This window comes from Pleurodeles waltl, chromosome 10 (genome assembly GCF_031143425.1).
Source record: "Pleurodeles waltl isolate 20211129_DDA chromosome 10, aPleWal1.hap1.20221129, whole genome shotgun sequence".
Lineage (NCBI taxonomy): Eukaryota > Metazoa > Chordata > Amphibia > Caudata > Salamandridae > Pleurodeles > Pleurodeles waltl.
Window position 1 is genome coordinate 742,674,925 of NC_090449.1, and position 16,860 is coordinate 742,691,784.

General features: G+C 44.4%; 1 long non-coding RNA gene across 3 annotated transcripts in view; it reads left to right on the plus strand.

The window, feature by feature from the left end:
- The window catches only part of LOC138261835 (uncharacterized), a 46,872-nt gene that overhangs the window by 5,703 nt on the left and 24,309 nt on the right, over positions 1-16,860 (plus strand). For 2 of the 3 annotated variants that reach the window (XR_011199157.1, XR_011199155.1), the window contains one exon: positions 14,117-14,315. The exons of the other annotated variant lie outside the window; for it this stretch is intronic. This is a non-coding gene — a long non-coding RNA (uncharacterized lncRNA). The remainder of the gene's footprint in view (positions 1-14,116; positions 14,316-16,860) is intronic. 3 annotated transcript variants of the gene reach the window in all.

A 16,860-nucleotide genomic window follows, 5' to 3' on the forward strand; every position in this document is an offset into this window, starting at 1 on the left:
ACCCATTCTTATGGTTAATATGTAGACTAAAAAAATGGATATCAAAGAAATCTATGTATTTATGAAATGGGCGCACAATATGGAGTTTAGGAACAGTGGTTATTTGTACATCTCTGCATTTGTGTACCTGTAGTAGCACATGATTTAGGAGGGTATTTTGCCAAACGTCGTCTTTCATATACACTGGCTTACATGTGAAAGGTACAAATGCAGCTAAATCCAATTGATAAAACCAAATGTTCTACTATTCTATGCTCCCACAAGTCTTCCAATAAAATTAATACCTCACTTGTGTGGGTAAGCCTAGTGCCTGTGACAGGGCACAGGCAAAGCACAACATTGACTCATCACATTTTTCAACTAAAACTGGCCGTTTTTCCCCCTATGAGGCATAGCTCTAGATTAGATTTTTGACCTTAGCTCAGGCAGCACTTAAGGAAACCTAACAAACCTGTATATTTTTGAAAAATAGACACCTAGGGGTATCCAGGGTGATGTGACGTGTTTGTGTTTTTTTTTTTTTTTTTTAATATTCCTTCCCAAGATCCTTTGCAGACTCACTCTTTTTCCTCACATTTCTGTGATGGAAACCTCTGGGACATGGAAGGAGCCACACACTAAACCTAGCAGTTCCCCCCCCCCAAGTCTCCTTATAAAAATGGCATGTAGGTTGTGTGGGTAGGTCTTGTGTCAGTGCCAGAAACTGATCAGACCAAGGTCAAAGGATGTCCTCTAGATGGGGGTTCCTGTTGACATTGGTATGGGCTGTTCCTGTAGCAGGCAGTAGACAGTCACATAAGGGGGGAGGTAGAATTTTTATCATCACATTAATGCAGAATGGTAGTCATTTTATGAATTCCTTCAGATTCTGAGAGTTCGTCACAGAAATGGAAGGAAAATATGATTTCAGGCGTTGGTTAGTAGAGCATTATGGGTAAGAAAACATCGTGGGAGCCATGCACGGCACACCACCTCGGACTCACTTTTGTTGTCTAGTTTTCATAAGTGTCTTTGGTTTCTGTTTTTCATGGGTGGCATCACAGCATGACCCCAAATAACACAAAACCCCTTATTGCTTATCTCTTAAAGTAGCGGTTAGGGCCTTTTGTTTAGTTTTCTCTTGCCCCACCCACACAGGTAGGGTATAGATTTTATCGAGAAACGTGTGAACTCGGTGGTAGGAAACCTGTAGCTCTATGCAGATTCTGTGTCTTTCTGCCACAGAAATGTGATTAAAATGTGTTTCTTACCAAAGTTAGACATTTGCAAGGGTAATATTACCTAGTGAGAGCCATGCAAGTCATGCACCCTTAGATTTCCCTGGTTCACTAGTTTTTTAAAAAAATGGGCAGGTTTGCCTAGGTGCTTTGCTGAGCTATGGCCCAAAATCCACAGCTACCCACAATGAGGAAGAAAAACGTTTTTCCAAGGCCCATCTCACTGCCACCAATGGAAATCTATTTTTAAAAACAAAAAAAAAAGGTAATCCACTAGTTACACTGGTTTGCTTTAGCAGCTCCAGAAATTGTATCTTCCACGCACAAATACAAATCAAAGTATCTGAATATAGAACCAAGACGTCTGAAGGTGAGCCATAAAGCCTTGTGCAGGCACTAACTGCTCTATGGTCCATTCCCATGCCGTTCATGCACCACACACAAGACTTTTATAAAGCCAGCCACGGCCCTATTCCAACAGATCAGTGCACTTACATCAACATATTGTTGCCGTGCAAGGGCCCATCACATTCATACACCACAGGATGGAAACAGTTTGACTACATCTTGCTGCTTGTCGAGTAACTGCCTTCGTTCAGAACATTTCCGAATCCATGCTTAGTTAATCTTTACTAATGGCTCCTGTGACAGCCACATGAAGTTCTGTAAAACATGGCTTGCAAGCCTCTTTGGTGCACTCAATGTGGTAAATCCAACTCTGACCACTTTGTGGATGCAAGATGGTGGTGTGTTGGAGAATACTGCTTAAGTTCTGTAAAGATAACATCATAAACTGAAGAACAGTAGTTTTTGACACACAGGGTAGTCCTTGAGAACATATATGTACCATTCACTGTTATAGGCAGTGCTGTGTCAGTAATGCCCATATCCTACAGGAAACTGAACAATCTACTAAGCTCTGCTGGAGGATGAACATGGCAAGCAGTGCAAACATTTTACCCGTATGTGTAGAGTTGTGTGTGGCATTCTCTGTAATGATATGAATTTTTTGTTAAAAAAAAAAAAAAAAAAAAAAGTTTTTTTGTAAAACTCACTATCACCCGAGCAGGTATCCTGTCGCCCATGCAAGAGCACTCGGGGTGATCCATGGACTAACCTAATCGAACGGCCAAATATTGTGCAGAATGCACTAATTTTAGAGACTGCACGTATATATAGAGTCTGGTTATGCTACCCTTTTGAAGCTTATTAGGAGAAGTCTGTTCTCCTCTAGTGCTGCCTGTGCTGAGCAAAGGTGTCTGGAAGATTTCTGAAATCGAATGCGGTATTGAGGTATGATGGACCAGGGCTATGCAAGACTTTGAATGTGTGTTTCTGTAGTTTGAAAGGTGCTATAAATTAGAAGTTGGTGAAACTGCTTCAGGTGCCGCATGTTGGGATGTTGACGGAGACTACCTGCTCCTTTCTTTGTGGTTTGGCGTAATCTGCTTATTTGAGTGCGGGAGTCATTCAGTATTCTGACAAATGGGGAGCCGATGGGTTCAAATCAATGAAGATGAGATGATTGGATGTGTATTTGTATTACCTTTACTATCTGCCTTCTTCCTATGCAATAAGCACACCTACCCCCAAGCGTTTTTTTTTTTTAAACACTCGTTCATGTCTCTGTCCTCATCAGAGTGCTGATTAATACTGCACACTTACCAAGTGTACCTATAGTAATGCCTCCCGTCCCTAGCTACTTGACGCCTATGAAAACATGTCTTTCTGCACTTCTAGTGCACTCCCTGTACTAAGTCCAACTCCTTACGGTTTGTGGATGTAGGGGGTGTCGGAGGATGGCCTGCTAGGCCTTATTGCTTAAAGTGAGTGAGCATATCTTCTGTTGAAACTCAGGTGAATATGCTGGGGAATACTGCCTAAGATAATAAGCCAAACAAATGTCCAATGGGAATCGTTTACTGACACTTTTGCCTTTGCTTTGAAAGTGTGAAAACTCAATTACTTGATTGGGTAAAAATCAATGGTATTGGAAAAGGACACAGTACAATATCTTGTACAATGATTGTTATAACATCTTTATAAGTAAATGTATATATATCCAAATTAGGGCAGATGAGACTGTGCTCAGACAGTGAACAAGTATTTATACATCATAGAACAACACACTGAAAAGATCCCAAGGTTGTATAGATACTTGAGCACTGCGTTGTCTGCACTAATTTGGGTACATAACAAAATGTATATTGTCCTTTATAGCAAAGATGTGAAAGCTTTTATATAACATATTGTCCTGTACCCTTTTTCAATAGCATTGGTTACGGCACAAGTTACTAATTAGCTTTGCGCATATTCAAAGCGAGTAGAAATGTTAGATGAGTCCCAGAGGACATTTGTTTGACTTGCTACACTCACTCTGGTTATCACGGGCAATCGGGGTGTTCCTTGTGTTGTATTTGTTTCCCTATGAAGCGCTTCAAAATCTAGTCTGTCCTTTACAATTTTGCCACACAGGGTACTTTGTGACAGTGTGGCATATGTTCTGTCCACCATTATGTGCAGTGTGGGTACTATAGTGTTCTTGTCACTGCAAACGGAACACCCACCACACTCAGACATCGGATGAAGGTGTCAAGCAGCCCATAAGGAAGTCTGTGACTTCAAGTAGAGGCACCATGGCTGCTTGCCCAAAGAAGTAATAACCCATGGAAAGTAGGTATCCGTGCACAGCTATTTAAAGGTTTACCTAGCAGCAGCTCCACCTCGCTTTCCCAATACTTAACTTTTGTATGATACAACATAAAGCAAGTAGGAAAACGCAGGGCTGGATGTAGGAATTTGGCTGTGTGCAGTGAATTGAATGTTGTGCAGATAGTACAGGCCACACTTACTGGTTTATAGGGGTGAAACTAAGATTTCCGAACGCTATCATGCGTTGGTATGGGCGAGCCGTTAGGCATATTACATGTTGAAGGAGGCACACATTTCAGAAGGAATGCAAGATCAATGTTTTAATAAAAAATAAAGTTACTTTGTTGATGTAATGTTACAACACCAGTAAACTCTGTTGCAGTTGTATTGATTGAGCAACTAGCGGTTTTACTCGAATGTCAATCCGTGGCGGTCCTGGAGGCAAAGGAACACTGTTAGGTGTCATGGACCCAGAGGGGGAATTTGGATGCTGTGGGTCTCTGTCGGTGGTGCTCCTTTGTCATAGATCACACTATTTTTGGGGGCCTGCAGGAAGAGGGTCACAAATGGCTGCTGGACTCCTCTGGATGGTGGCCTCTCCGATGCTGAGGTCCCTCGACAGCTGGCCTTCCGATGCAATGTTGGAATCCATATTGGACTTAAACAAGTATTGGCTGCTGCATGGGGTCTGGTACCCAGTTATTGGTCCAGGCTACCTCTAGTTGGACCTGGTATCTTCTCACTTGGTGGGGAGACGGGGCTGGACTTGCCTCTTGGAGCATGGTGACCTCCTCTTGGGTGACTGCTGTGTTGATGGACCCTGTGATCTGCAGAGGTGGAACCTGCCTACTGCATAACTAATTTTTCCATCCATCCTGGTGCCAAGTGGAACCTGAGGCAAGGGGTGGCAACTCCCAGGTTTGGTGGAAGCCACGGTCGCATACCAAAGGCGACAGGGTGTTTGAAGTCCCTGTCCTTCGTATGCAAATTCACTAGCCATCCTGCTCAAATAAGTGGTAACACCTTCCTTAGGAACAAGTGTTGTTTCTGGCTTCAGAGTGCAGGCTTTGACATCCAGGGGGACAGAAACCAGTCTGTGGTGGCAGGCTGGTCAGTACCTGTCAGCCACTACAATAAGGAACCATTACGTTTTAGGGAGCACCTCTAAGGTGGGTGCACATCATAACAAATTATAAGCTGGCATCATGAATTTTTAAAACAAGTTGTTAGCAAACAACATAGGGCTTTCCTGTTCACTTCCAACATCCAGTAATTGTGCTAGACATCACAGAGGCACATCTGCTCCTGCAGATATGCCCTAACATCAAATATAATGCGTCCTCCCTTAAACCTCTGAGGCCTGCTGTAGGGGTGACTTAAATATATTTAGATGCCGTGAGTGGCCCTGTGTCACAATGGATGTGCCATGTCCCATTTTTTCTTTCATCTGTTTTGCACCACAGCACAATGGAAGCTGTGTACAACTTGTTTTGAAATGGGGGGGAGGCAGGGGGTTCTGGGGGTGGCACAATGCATGCTGTAGCCCTTAGGGGCCCCCTCCAGTATTCGGGCACCATAGGTATCATTAACTAGGGACTCAGAGGTACAGGAGTGTGTGCCAATTGTACACATTTTACATTCCTTTAGGGAAAGGGCACTGGAGACCTGTTTGGCAGGTATCCAGTGAACCTCATTTGAAAAACCTCAGTACCAGTGAGCAAAAAGGGGGGGGGTGACCATGTCCAAAAGGGGCACTTTCCTACAGATGGGGACAGTAATCATGCCTCTCCTCCCTCTTTCTGCGCTTAACGTGACTTTACAACAACTACGTGTTTGAGGAGGGGTGGGGTGAGAGACTGCCAAGACAGCACTCTCCTTGTTTGCAGCTGCACATGCATACTCTCTGGGTTGGTCTAATGTGCTATGGTTGTCCCGCTGCGCAGACTCTGCTTACTAAGTGACAGCACAATTGCCATTATATCCCTCAGAATCACTGAAAGATGTGTCTTCTGAGGGGACTCGGACTGAAAAAAAAACCTACTTATAGATTCTGCTCTATTTTCTTGTCCCTCAGATGTTGTGTAGGTATCTACTGTCTCAGTCTCTGATCTTGCCCCCCCGATCGGTCTTCCATAACCCCTAGGGCCTGAGTAGCAGTCATCCACTGAGACTCCATTTCTGCTACTGGTTAAAACCATCCTTCTCAAACCCTGACCTATGTAGGAGGCAGATTTGTTGTTCTAAAACAGTCGCAGGTATGTGCGTGTGAGATGTGTGCAACAGTAAAACAAGTATTTGCAGCGCAGCAGGTCACATGTTTGCTCGAGTTAGAGCGATTAGCTTTTTTAAATTCCTAACTGGACTTTTCTTGCCACATAAATTGGAAATGAAAAATAAAACAGTTAGCATAAGCAAACCAATTTAAGGCATCACAGCTGCCGTGAGTGTGAAGGAGAGCGACAAAAGGAAAAATAAGTTAGTTTGCAAGCAGAATCTAAAGAGAAACCCACAGGAGAGACCCTAAATGGCCAAGAGGGGGGGATTGGCTACCTAACCAGGTATGGACCTATCAGGAGGGGTCTCTGATGTCACCTGCTGGCATTGGCCACTCAGAGACCTCAAGTGTGTCCCCACACCTTGGAAAACAAGATAACTGAAGTCTGGAACACACTGGAGGAGCTCTGGACACCACCCCTGGGGTGGTGATGGACAGGGGAGTGGTCACTCCCCTTTTGTTTGTCAAGTTTTGTGCCAGAGCAGGGCCGGGGGGTGTCCCTGAACCGGTGTAGACTGGCTTATCCAAGAAGGGCACCATCTGTGCCCTTCAAAGTGTTTCCAGAGGCTCTGGGAGGCTACCCCTCCCAAGCCTGTAACACCTATTTCCAAAGGTAGAGGGTTTAACACCATCCTCCCAAAGGAGATGCTTTGTTCTGCCTTCCTGGGACTAAGCTGCTCAGACCCAGGAGGGCAGAACCCTGTCTGTGAGGTAGCTGTAGCTGCTGTGCAAACCTCCGAGAGCTGGTTTGGCAGTACTGTGGGTCAGTGGTGGAGCGAGGTCCAGGGATTAGGCGATGGACAGCGTGGGGGCACCTTTGCTAGTGCAAGGGTGCCCTCACACTTAGTAACGTTGCACCTAGCCTTCAGTAAATGAAGGTTTGACGTTTAGGTGACTTATAAGTTACCTTTGTGCAGTGAAAAATGTCTGTGACATAGTGTGTGCACTATTTCACGCAGGCTGTAATGGCAGTCCTGTGATAGGGTTTGTCTGAGATCCTTATGGGTGGCAAAAGGAATGCTGCAGCCCATACGATTCTCCTGCAACCCCAATGCCCTGGGTACCTAGGTACCATATACTAGGGACTTATAAGGGGGGGGGTGGGGGGTCCAATGTGCCAACTGGAATTGGTAAATGAAGTCACTAGCCTATAGTGACAGATTCGAAAGCAGAAAGAGCATAAGTACTGAGGTTCTGATTAGTAGATCCTCACCGATACAGTTAAGCACTACTGACAACACACACATTAGGCCATAAACTATGAGCACTGGGCTCCTGACAAGCAGGATCCCAGTGAGACAGGCATAAACATACCGGCATACAGGTAAAAAAAAAGGGGGGGGGTAACATGCCAAGTAAGATGGTATTTTCCTACAGGGGGGGGCACCTGCGTTTTTTGGTCCTGGGCTCAGCAGCCATCTAGGGAAACCTACCAAACCCAGACATTTCTGAAAACTAGACACCCGAGGGAGTTCGGGGAGGTGTGGCTTGCATGGACCCCTCAGTGTTTTCTTACCCAGAATCCTCAGCAAACCTCAAATATAGCTTTAAAAAAAATAATAAAATTTTCCCCACATTTCTGTGTTGCATGTCGAAATTGAAGGGGGAGCAAAGTGGGTCTAAAAAGCAGTTTGAAAAAAAACATTTTTAGGTTGACAAGTCTGGCAGGATTTTTATCAGTATAGATGAGACAATGCTGGGTGGTGGGAATTTTGTGTATTCCTGCAGATTCCAGAAGGTTCCATCACAAAAATGTGGAAAGAATGTGCGTATTCCAGCAAAGTTGGAGGTTTGCAGGGCATTGTGAATAACAAAATGGTGCGGGGTGCATGTGAAGCACACCACCCTGGACTCACCCAGATGTTTAGTTTTCAGATGTGTCTAAGTCTTGTGGATTTTTCTACAAGGCAGCATCCCAAAGTCCAAAAAGTGCAGCCCTCACCATTCCAAGAGGGATGATTTTGAGAGTTAGCCAAGATCTCATGGCCTAAATGTAAAACCAAGCCCCAAAATAATCACATGTCCTCTTGCTTGCCGTGGGATACGATGTTTTGGTGTGTGGGGGGAGAGCTGAAAGACTCTTACCCCCTTCACTTGGGGTGGGGGCATAACCATGCCCATACTGGTTGGTAGCCACCACTTTTTTTTTTTTTTTTTTCTTTTCGAATTCCCTGTCATCTAGTAGACTTACTGTCGTGTCCCCCCCCCCCCCCCCCCCCATGTGGTGTGGATCAGGGGTAATTGCCCTATCTGCTCACTGGTGGGCAGAACAACTTTGATCCCATTTATTTGGGGTGGGGGTATGGCTACCCTCTTATTTTGAAAAGAAAAAATCTTCCCTGGTCTCCTGTTGGCTTTCTGTCTTCCCTTGGGGGCAGACACACCTTCCAAAATAGGCCGATCTGCCCCCAAGGGGAGCAGAAAAGGCCTAAAAATAATCCAGCCCCCTCCACGGGAAACTGACAACAAGATAAAAATCCCTGGTGTCTAGTGGTTTCTGCAACCATTCCCCCCCCCTCCTCACCCCCCCCCCCCCCCCCCCCCCCCCCAACAGGCAGATTAGCCTAATAAAAATAGCCTGATCCACCCCCAAGGGAGGCAGAAACTCCTAGAATTAATTTTGCCCCCCAGGGGAGCGGCCCTTGCCTAAGGTGTTGATCCCTACATATAAAATAAAAATCTGTGGTGTCAAGATGTGATTACCCCCACTTCTGCTTGCAAGTTTCCATCAGGAATCCTCTGCAACTACTGCTTCACCCTCTGACCTTGGATCAACTGCAGACTGCTCCAGGAACCACTGTAACTGCAACAAAGTATGCAGGAGGGCTACTTTAACTCTGCAACTTCAGCTCCAGCCAGCAACTGCAAGTTTCCACGGTGTGCATGCCCTGGGGACTGACTCCTTGTCTTCTCCCAGAAGGACTGAAGAAATCTTCTGTGGAGTGACGGAGTCACTTCCCTGCTCCTGCAGGCACCTTCTAAGACGACAACGGGTTCTCTTCGACTCCTCTTCTGGCGACGAGTGTGCTCCTTGGAACACAGGTGATGGACCCCTTCGACCCAGACCGTCCTAAGGTCCTGCTGTCCAAATTTGGTGTAGACAAGAGCTTGCCTTCCCTGTTTGCAACAGTACCCAAGTGCATGGCGTCATCTTCACCTCCTGAGGCCTCTGCTCTATTTGCAAGAATCCTTCGTTCCCAGCCTCGCCCAGGTCCCAAGCACTCTAACCTGAGACGCTCAACTTGCTGAGTTTATCTTGGGCGATGTGGGACCTTCTTTTGTAGTGCTTCAGCAACTGCAAATTGCACCTTCTTTGTCCTGGTGCCCTAGGACCTCTGTGTGTGCTGCCTGGTCATCTGTGGGTTCCCTCCAGTGTTGGGAGCCACCTCTGCCTCCTCAGTCTCCGTTTAGGCCCTTATGTCCCTCCTTGGTCCACGCAGCGCCATTTTGGGGCAATCAGTGACATTGCTTGAACCAAGGCTTGTTGGACGAATCCAGCACTGCAACTCGCCTGCATCCAACATCTCCAAGTGGGACATCCTATGCATCACGCAGAAACCCGCAGCCATCCACTTTGGTGCTCTTCTGCAAACTTCTTCTACTGGAGAATGCTCTTTTGCACCATTTTCTAGGTTTGCATGGGGTCCTGTCCTTCCTGGAATCTTCTGCGACTTCTGGACTTGGTCTCCTCTCTTTTCAGGTCTTCCGGTTCAAGAATCCGCCATTTGTTGCTTGCAGTCTTGCTTGGTTCTTGCAATAACTCTAATCACAACTTGTAGTGTGTCCTAAGGAAACTTGCAGTACTTTACTCCTACTTTGCTGGGCTCTGGAATGGGATATTTTACTCACCTTTGTTGTTTTCTTACTTGCCCGTGATTCTCTACACACTACACTTGTCTAGGGGGGAATTTGTGATTCGCATTCTACTTAGTGGTATTGCAGGAGCTTTTCATGTCTCCTAATTCAGCCTTAGCTGCTCTGCTACAGCTACCTCTATCAGCCTAAGCTGCTAGAACCCTACTACATTTCACTAATAAGGGATAACTGGACCTGGTATAAGGTGCCAGTACCCTGGGTACCCACTACAAACCAGGCCAGCCTCCTACAACAATCCCCCCTTCCACCCCCAAAAATAGGTAGTTGGTAGGTAGTAGGTAATTGATAATTTTGATGTGTCCTGATAGTGTTTTGGGGCATTTCCTTTCGTGGGCACTAGGCCTACCCACACAGGTGAGGTACCATTTTTATTGGGATACTTGGGAATGAGGGGTGGAAGGAAATTTGTGGCTCCTCTCAGGTTCCAGAACTTTCTGTCAGCAAAATGTGAGGAAAGTGTTTTTTGGGCCACGTTGTTGGCTGAGCTAGAGGCCAAAATCCACAGCTAGACACTTTGCAAAAAATATCTGTTTTCTTTGGGAAAATGTGATTTTTTTTCGGGGCATTTCCTGTTGCGGGCACTACGCCTACCCACACAAGTGAGGTACCATTTTTATCGGGAGATGTGGGGGAACGCTGGGTGGAAATTTGTGACTCTTCTCAGATTCCAGAACTTTCTGTCACCAAAATGTGAGGAAAAAGTGTTTATTTTATTTTTTTGGCCAAAGTTTGAGGTTTCCAAAGAACCTGGTGAGAACCCCACAAGTCACCCCATCCTGGATTCTCCTACCTGTCTAGTTTTATTTAAAAAAATGCACAGGTTTGGTAATTTTCCCTAGGTGCCGGCTGAGCTGGAGGCCTGAATCTACAGCTACGCACTTGGCAAAAAACACGTTAGATGTCAATGTAAAAATGTGAAGTGTCCATGTTGTGTTTCCTGTCATGTGCGTTAGGCATACCCACGCACGTGAAGTACCAGTTTTATCGGGAGACTTGGGGGGGAACACAGAATAGCGAAACAAGTGTTATTGCCCTTGTCTTTCTTAAAAAAAATTCCTTCCATATGTAAGTGTGTGTAAAAAAGACATCTATTTGAGAAATGCCCTGCAATTCACATACTAGTATGGGCACCACGAAATTCAGAGATGTGGAAATAACCAATGCTTCTCAACACCTTATGTTGTGCCCATTTTGGAAATACAAAGGTTTTTCTTGGTACCTAGTTTTCACTCATATTTCAGCAAATGAAGTGCCGTATAACCGGTAAAGAATGAAAACCCATTGCAAGGTGCAGCTCGTTTTATTCGAGCTGGGTACCTAGGGTTCTTGATGAACCTACAAGCCCTCTATATCCCACAACCAGAAGAGTCCAGCAGACGTAATGGCATATTGCTCTAGAAAATCTGACTTCGCAGGAACAAGTTACAGCAAAATGTGGAGAAAACCAGCTTTATTTATTTATTTAAAAAAAATTCACCTCCATTTCTATATTTATTTTATTTCAGCTGTTATGTTCTGTAGGGAAACCTTGTAGAATCTACACTAATGACCCCTTGTGGAATTCAGAATTCTGTCTACTTTTCAGAAATGTTTAGCTTTCTGGGATCCAGCATTGGTTTTACACCCATTTCTTTCACTAGCTGGAAGGAGGCTGAAAGCAGAAAAAAATAGTCAAAATGGGGTATGTCCCAGTAAAGTGTCGAAATTGTGTTGAAAAATTGGGTTTTCTGATTCAAGTCTGCCTGTTCCTGAAAGCTGGGAAGATAGAGATTTCAGCACCACAAACCCTTTGCTGATGCCATTTTCAGGGAAAAAAGACAAGCCTTTTTCTGCAGCCCTTTTTCCCCATGTTTAAAAAATATATTTTTTATGTATTTTGGCTAATTTCTTGGCCTCCTTCACGGGAACCCACAAACTGTGTACTTCTAGAATCCCTAGGATGTTGGGGGGGGGGATGGGGGGGCACAAATTTGGCGTGGGTAGCTTATGTGGACAAAAAGTTATGAGGGCATAAGCACAAGCTGCCCCAAATAGCCAAAAAAGAGGCTTGGCACCTGAGGGGGGAAAGGCCCGGCAGCGAAGGGGTTAAGCACTGAGAGCGAAACAGAGATATACTGCTTAAACTCAATAACACATCCCAGCTGTGTGCACTTGCCACACTCTCATTCAGTGAACCACAAACAACTAACCACTTGTGAAGAGCTCCCAGTGCTGAAAAATGAAATATAACCAAGGTCTGTGAACAAAACTAGACATTGGTTTGCCATGTCAGTACCTTGTGAGCTGATTACTGCATAATGCCGTTAACAGCAACAGATGTCACAAACAAGTTATTGTAGATTCTCTTCATCCCACTGAGATCTCCTGTGGTTTGTACCCCCCGCTGTCCAGGACCTGCAGAAAGTGCTAGCATTACCTCAGATGGTGCATGCACTGTGCACATCAAAGGGAAACCACGCTCTTAACAATAACTCCAAAGGCACATGGGTTTAGAAACCGAGGGCCTGATTTATGAAAAGTTAGTGCCGCCTTTGCGTCATTTTTTGATGCAAAAAAGCCATAAACTTGCAAACTATTACATTTTGTGTGTTTGCGCCGCTTTTGCGTCAAAAAATGGCACAAAGGCAGTTCTAACTTTTCAGAAATCAGGCCCAGAGTACCATAAATGCCTACGCCCACTGTCTTTCAGCGCTTTTATGTTAACTTACAAAGACACCAAAACTGCAGTAATATACCATTTTTTTTTTTTAACCAAAAAAACATGTCAGCCTGAAAGGGCAATTCCCCTTTATAAAATATCGCTGAAAAAAAAAAATTGCTAAGATCTTATGCTAACACACATTAATGGTGCAAAGGTGTCTGTGCTAATTTAAAGCTGGAGGCCTCTTGATGTTACTTACCAGGAGACAAACAAGAAATTATGGTGAAAGATTTGTGTGAGACAAGGAGAAACAAGTTGTACCCGTTCATTGTAACATGTTTGGCTGTACAGCAAAAACGCTTTGCCGATGCTGGTCACCCTTTGTTCGCTTTTCCTACCCACACCAGACAGGAAAAAACAGAATGTACCTACCGCTCATGGCCTGCTAAATAGCCTAACAAAAAGCAGTATCAGTTTTCTGAAATTCACATTGATGTGAGATCATTGACAGAAAAACAGCGCTTTCGTACACTTGGACATGAAGCAACTATGAATCTTTCACGCTAACTTAATATTTAAGCAGGGACGGGAGTCAAGTGAAATGAAGAAAAAGACGTATCACAGGCAGAGTGGCCTTTGACTGAAGTGATTCTCAGTCCTTTTAGTTCAAAGTGCTTGTTCTGCCAAAGCCCTTGATTAGGCCTGGACAGGAAGCAGGAAAGAGCCGTTCAACCTCTCAAAATGGCCGACATTCAAATCCCCGCTAATCTCGCCGCTTGTTGTTTCGAAAAAACACCAGTTGAAACCTTTCAGGAAGGAGATACTTAGGTGACATGAAGGAAAGCGGCTGTGCCGTGTAATCTAAGTGAATTGGATGTTTCTTCTGGCAGGATGGCAGCCTTTGAACTCTGAGCCTTCTGGGAGAGGGCATCTATCTCAAAGAAGAAGAAAAAACGGAGATAAGCAATACCCTGTGTGCAATGTCGAGAGAGAGAGAGAGACTGACTGTGATGTGAGGGCGTATGGTCTTTGTTTGTGAAATAATCTTATTTTTAGGGCCATTTATATAGTAAAATAAGCCTATTTTTGGAGGCGGATACGAGGACCGCACTGGAATAAAGCCAAAATAAATGTCCGTGACCTAGGAGGAACGGAATGCTGTAATTAAATGCATGCAGCTACCAGCCTAGCATAGTGAAAGGGGACCACCAAAGAAATGATTAAAAAAATAAAATTGTCACAGCAACAGGTAAAGAAACGAAAGTCTAACAATACAGTAGTTAGTCACTACTCATACAGAAGAGGTAGGGAGAAAAAGGCAGAAGTTTTTAAAGGACAATCCAACCAACAAATGAAATCGCTTACTTCCCCAGTATAAGTATGCACCAGGTTGAACGCTTACACTTGACCTAAAAAGATAGTGACATTAACATATCTTCTTTCCTAAATATGCAGGTTCTCCAGAGAAACAAAAGACAGTATTACTTCACCATGCTCAGGGATGTGGAATTCCTATCGCCCGGGACATCTTGTTTGGGGTCAAGGGCAACAAGTTTTTATGTCTACTTTGTTCTTGGGACAAGTAGGCCCAACCCCCTGCAGCACAAACCCTTTGGCTGCCTGTTTACAGAGAGTGGAACTCTCTGCAGTTGAGGTAATGTGTTTCCAAAAGAGAAAGCTGTTCGGACTTGTATTTATGGTTCATTATTTGAAAGCCTTCATTATTAGGGTGCGTGCTATAAATAAATGTTTTAAGGTCACACTTCACTACTGACGTTGGTTCCAGTCCAAAAAAAAAAAAAAACGTGTATACACATGTTTGACAAGTTTAGGCTATGAGGCCAAGTATAATGCTCCCAGAATGCTCTCTGATTATATGCAAATTAAGTGTCATTTAGTAAAATGTGTTGATGCATGCTAGTATTTCCCAAAAATATTTCTAATGGAAAATCAATGTAACCATTTTCAACACGATTATGGGAAGCATGAAAATAAACAAACACTGACAAAGCCAACTGATCTGACATATTTTTATAAGTCTTTTAGTTTCATCAATGCGTGTCTTGTTTTGACATGGCTTTTGTAACACTTTATTGTTGTGGGAGCTACCAGGCCCTCAACATTGTAACAACAACTGGCAAACCCCCTCCAAAAAAAGTTTTTGAACTCTAAAAGCACACGTTGCCACCAGCGGCATAGCAAACGCCCCGCAACCCCCTCCAGGGGGCCCCTTCAGCACATCACCTGCCCTGAGTGAGTCTGGAGAGGGGGCTCCTCCATGTTCTTTACAAAGGGGCACCCTGCAGTTTCGTTACGTCACTGATTGCCACTGTAGTTCCTGACACTGAACAAAACTACTTTGTGTGGCAATATGCTCCTTGTGGAAGAGCAGAATGCGATCACTCACTCTAAAGCCGGCCGAAAGAGAGAGAAATAGAAGTTTAATAAAAACAAAATGTCTTTAACACCAGATCTAATTAGGGACCAAGACCCACATGTAGGTAGCTTTTTGCATGTCGCGAACAGCGACTTTCGCTGTTTGCGACGTGCAAAAAGCACATTGCGATGCACAAACCCAGTTTTGCGATTCAGTAACCTGGTTACCGAATCGCAAAACGGGTTTGCAACTCTCAATTAGTTAGGGGTGTTCCCTTCCTAATTGCGACTCGCAGGGCAATGTAGGATTGTTTTGTGATCGCGAACGCGGGCGCAAACCAATCGCAGTTTGCACCCATTTCAAATGGGTGCTAACACTTTCGCAAAAGGGAAGGGATCCCCATGGGACCCTTTCCCCATTGTGAATGTCACTGTAAACATTTTTTCAGAGCAGGCAGTGGTCTGCGTGGCCTGCGGACCACTGCCTGCTCTGAAAAAATGAAACTAAAACGTTTCATTTTTCATTTTTGTTATGCATCTCGTTTTCCTTTAAGGAAAACGGGCTGCATTACAAAAAAAAAAAAACTGCTTTATTGAAAAGCAGTCACAGACATGGTGGTCTGCTGTCTCCAGCAGGCCACCATCCCTGTGAGGGCCGCCATTCACGAGGGGGTTGCAAATTGCGACCCACCTCATGATTATTCATGAGGTGGGCATTTGCAAAGCCCTTGCGAATCACAGATGGTGTCAGGGACACCATCCTACATTCGGATATGCGACTCGCAATTTGCAGGTCGCAAATCTGAACCTACCTACAAGTGGCCCCAAATTCTTAAAGAAAGTCGCAAAAGTGCACCCATGGTATATGTCGTACCCCTATAAAATATTTGTGAACTGTATTTTAGCATGGGTAAATACGATGTGTAGATTTGCTCATGTAAAAATCTATTGAGCATTTGCAAGTTCATTTTCCCTCCAGCCACTTTCTTCCCAATCCTGGAAGAAGTTCTAATTCTGCCATTGTCAGGAGTAAATGTCCAACCTTTCTTATTATGGGAAAATATTAGAGAGAAGCTGGTAAAAATCTTTAAAACATGCAGGTTAGTAGGTTTGCAGACTCAAAGGCGTTCCAGCCCTGGAACTATTGCTTACTGCCTCCTCCAGCCCCAGTATGCAGATCTGCAGAAAGGTGGCAAAATAAGGAAATGGCTACAGTAGGGATTGAAACTGCAAGTATTCAAGCCCTACTATGGTAGTAGCCCTGGCATAATCAGAGAGGCTATTATCAGAGCACTTACATAATGAGATTGCTGCCATAATTTGTTGCCACACTACATTGCACCAAAGGGACAAGTAGATCTTTTTACAGGACAAGTAGATTTGAGAAGCAATCTGTCCACTGGACAAGTAGATATTTTAATAAATTCCACACCCCTGATAATACATAATCAATATCATAGCATGCTTTTAACGCTGCCTATGTTAAACGTCGCTTTATTGTTGGGATAGCTGCTGGACATTTGCCAATATAAAAGTAACAGATCTACATTTTTGAACTCAAGAAGCTCACAAACACATAGTAGCCCCTACAACTTTATGTGCAGGCGTGTTCCTTATAAAACTCTATGCTATCACTAGGATCAGTGGAATTGTGTGGCACGAACACCAAATTATGCAACAGTGTTGACTAAATTATGCAGCATGAAAAGGCAAATTAGGCCATATATGCACATTAAACTACCATCTACTGCATAATCTGCAGATGGTAGACATGTGGCACATGCAGTGTGTGTGTGTGTGTGTGTGTGTGTGTGTGTGTGTGT